Here is a 4,618-nt window from a genome sequence, read left to right on the forward strand (position 1 = left end):
ATGACCCAAGGTTCTTACCGATTGAATTTTGCTATTTGTGCACTGATTTTTGACGTGTTGTTTAACACTTGTATTGTTGTCAAATATCAATTGGATGGAAAAATAGTTTGAAAATTAAAATGTCCAACAGGGCAATGTCATATGGCAAAGTGTCCACTGAAGTGTACACCATAGTGTACTTGTCGCAATGTTCTTACCGATTGAATTTTGCTATTTGTACACTGATTTTTGACACGTTGTTTGACACTTGCATTGTTGTTAGGCATCAATTGGACGAAAAAGATGTTTGAAATTTAAACTGTCCAGCAGGATAATGTCACGTGATAAAATATAACTAAAGCGTGTATTCTATAGTGTACATGTCGTACGGATCTTACTGATTGAACTTTGCTATTTGTACACTGATTTTTGACACATTGTTTGACAGTTGCATTATTGTCAAGTGTCAGTTGGATGGAAAAACTATTTGAAATTAAAGCTATCCAACAAGGTAATGTCACGTGGCAAAGCGTAAACTAAAGTGTACACCACAGTGTACAAGTAGCAATGTCCTTACCGATTGAACTATGCTATTTGTACAATGATTTTTGACACATTGTTTAACACTTACATTGTTGTCAAGTGTCAATTATATGAAAAAATTGTTTGAAATTTAAATAGTCCAATGGGGTAATGTCAAATGGCAAAGTGTACTCCATAGTGTACATGTCGCAAGGTTCTTACCGATAGAACTTTCCTCTTTGTACACTGTTTTTGACACATTGTTTGACAGTTGCATTATTATCAAGTCTCAATTGGATGGAAAAACTGTTTGAGATTTAAACTGTCCAACAGGGTAATATCACGTGGCAAAGTGTAAACTAAAGTGTACACCATAGTGTACATGTAGCAAGGTTCTTACCGATTGAACTTTGCCTTTTGTACAATGATTTTTGACACGTTGTTTGACATTTGTATTGTTGTCATGTGTCAATTCGATGGGAAAAGTATTTGAAATTTAAACAGTCCCATAGGGTAATGTCACGAGGTAAAGTGTAAACTAAAGTGAACACTATAGTGTACTTATCGAAAGATTCTTACCAATTGAAATTTGCTATTTGTACAACTATTTTGACACGTTGATCTACCCTTGCATTGTTGCCATGTGTCAATTGGATGGAAAAATTGTTTGAAATTGAAACTGTCCAGCAGGGTAATGTCACGTGACAAAGTGTAAACTAAAGTGTGTACCCTATAGTGTACAAGTAGCATGGTTCTTGCCGATTGAACTTTACTATTTGAACGCTGATTTCTAACATGCTATTTGACACTTGCATTGTTGTCAAGTGTCAATTGGATGGGAAAACTGTTTGAAATTTAAACCATCCAACAGGGCAATGTCACGTGGGAAATTGTAAACTAAAATGTATGCCATAGTGTACATGTGTCAGGGTTCTTACCGATTGAACTTTCCTATTTGTGTTTTGACACATTGTTTGAAACTTGCATTGTTGCCAAGTGTCAATTGGATTGAAAAACTGTTTGAAATTTAAACTCTCCAACAGGATAATGTCACGTGGCAAAGTGTAAGCTAGAGTGTACACCACAGTGTACATGTAGCAAGGTCCTTACCGATTGAACTATGCTATTTGTAAATTGATTTTTGACACGTTGTTTGACACTTGCATTGTTATCAAGTGTCAATTGGATGGAAAAAGTGTTTGAAGCTTAAACAATTCGACGTGGTAATGTCACGAGGCAAAAGTCTAAACTAAAGTGTACACCATAGGGGACTTATCGCAAGGTTCTTACTGATTAAACTTTGCTATTCGTACAATTATTTTTGACATGTTGATTTACACTTGCATTTTTGTCAAGTGTCAATTGGATGAAAAAACTGTTTGAAATTTAAACTGTCCAGCAGGGTAATGCCACATGACAAAGTGTTAACTAAAGTGTGTGTACCATAGTGTACATATAGCAAGGTTCTTACCGATTGAACTTTACTATTTGTAAACTGATTTTTGGCACGTTGTTTGACACTTGCATTTTTGTCAAGTGTCAATTGGATGGAAAAACTATTTGAAATTTAAACTGTCCAACAGGGCAATGTCACGTGGCAAAGTGTAAACTAAAGTGTACACTATAGTACATGTAGCAAGGTCCTTACAAATTGAACTATGCTATTTGTAAATCGATTTTTGACACGTTGTTTGACAATTACATTGTTATCAAGTGTCAATTGGATGGAAAAAGTGTTTGAAACTTAAACAGTCCCACGAGGTAATGTCACGAGGTAAAGTGTAAACTAAAGTGTGCACCATAGGGGACTTATCGCAAGGTTCTTACCGATTGAACTTTGCTATTTGTACAATTATTTTTGACACGTTGTTCTACACTTACATTGTTGTCAAGTGTCAATTGGATGAAAAACTATTTGAAATTTAAACTGTCCAGCAGGGCAATGTCACGTGACAAATTGTAACTGTAGCGTGTACTCCATAGTGTACATGTCATAAGGTTCTTACCGATTGAACTTTGCTATTTGTGCACTGATTTTTGACATGTTGTTTAACACTTGCATTCTTGTCAAGCGTCAATTGGATTGGAAAATAGTTTGAAAATTAAATTGTCCAATTGGGCAATGTCACGTGGTAAAGTGTACATTGAAGCGAACACCATAGTGTACTTGTCGCAATGTTCTTACCGATTGAACATTCCTATTTGTACAATGATTTTTGACACGTTGTTTGACACTTGCATTGTTGTCAAGTGTCAATTGGATGGGAAAGGTGTTTGAAATTTAAACAGTCCCACGGGGTTTTGTCATGAGGCAAAGTGTAAACTAAAGTAGGCACCATAGTGTAGAAAATGTAGATCTCCAGTTTATTGGGATGAGGTTGGAGAAAGGAAACTATTAGGTCCAGATATGGTACGTGAAATGGCTGAGGTTGTGACACAAATACGTCAACGGATGCAAACCGCTCAAAATCGACAAAAATGTTATGAAGATCAAAGAAGAAGAATATTAGAATTTACTATGGGAGATCAAGTATTTTTAAAGATAGCACCACTGAAAGGAGTGATGCGGTTTGGAAAGAAGGGAAAACTAAGCCCGAGATATATTGGTCCATTTACTATTATTAAGAGAATCGGGAATGTTGCCTACAAACTTGACCTTCCTTCATCGATGTCTCAAGTACATAATGTGTTTCATATATCCATGCTAAGAAAATATATTGGAAATCCTTCTCATATATTGAGGAATGAACAGATAGAAATAAAACCAGATTTGACTTACAAAGAAAAGCCGATAAAGATCCTTCAACGAGAGATAAAGCAAATGAGAAGCAAGAAAATTCCATTGGTTAATGTATTGTGGCAGAATCAATCAACAGAAGAGGCCACTTAGGAAAGAGAAGACGAAATGCGGATTAAATATCCTAAACTTTTTGGTAAGCAAATTTCGAGGACAAAATTTTTATAAGGAGGGGAGGATGTAATACCCCAAACTTCACGTTCTACATTTGGCCAATATGATTCATGCATTCTATGCTAATTACATTGTCATTTGTATCAATTTCCTGATTGCCTTCTCTTAAAATGATGCATTTGATCATCAAGGCTTTAAAACCTTTACATGATGATAACCTTTGACTCTTCGATTTAGGTGGTGAATTTTATATTGAGCTATGATAGAAAGTTAGATTAACTAAATGTTGGAGATTGGCTTGGTAAGTAATGTAATATTTGAAACGCCGAAAATTTGTATCAACGAAGGTTCAAGCTTTCCATTCGGCTAATCGAGGTCACCTTAAACCCTAGATAGGTAATTCGCATATTTGGGACATGAGGGATGAAGTGACATTATCACAACGTAATAATATATGTCTTATACGACATTATAAATATTGAGGTGCAAATTGTTGAAATCGGTTGAGAATCGGGTAAGAAATTAAATGAACAGTTGAGGAATTAGATTTATAAAGTACTTTGGGATCTTAATGCAAGTGAAATAGATTGTAAGCACATCAAAATAAATGAATGACACCTGATTTATACCTGCAAGGATAGATGTAAAATCAGAATTTAATCAAAGGAGACAACACCCACTTAGCATGTGACGACTTGCCACTTTAACCTCTAATTCCTTCAACCTTAAGCCTCCAACACGTCCTATAAGTCCTTAGAACTTTACATAAGATATTTATAACTCTTCTAAGTCACATATGGCTCCATGTGGTGCAAGGGAGAAGTCAAAGTTGGCTGCAAGAAGCCACCTCCTACTTGGACAGCTCATGCTAGGGGACTTTTCACTTTAATATATAATTGCTTCAACCTTAAGGCATAAATTTCGTGTCTAATCCCCAAGGACTTAATATAGGATGAATACATATCTTAAATATCATAAATGGACACAAAAATAATGGTAGAAAAGTCAAGTATTGCAGCCAAGATGACAGCTCCAGCTTAGTGACTCACCTTGATTGCTTGAGGTGGCTGCAGCCCATGATATTCTTAATCCTTAAGTAATATGCACGACTTCAACTATTTAAAGACCACTCATTTACCTCCTAGATAATATATTAACTCCCTGAACTCGTCCCTAAGTGATTCCAAGTGAAAAGAGGGTGAAACA

The sequence above is a fragment of the Olea europaea genome, unplaced genomic scaffold (assembly GCF_002742605.1).
Source record: "Olea europaea var. sylvestris unplaced genomic scaffold, O_europaea_v1 scaffold545, whole genome shotgun sequence".
In the NCBI taxonomy this organism is placed as follows: domain Eukaryota; kingdom Viridiplantae; phylum Streptophyta; class Magnoliopsida; order Lamiales; family Oleaceae; genus Olea; species Olea europaea.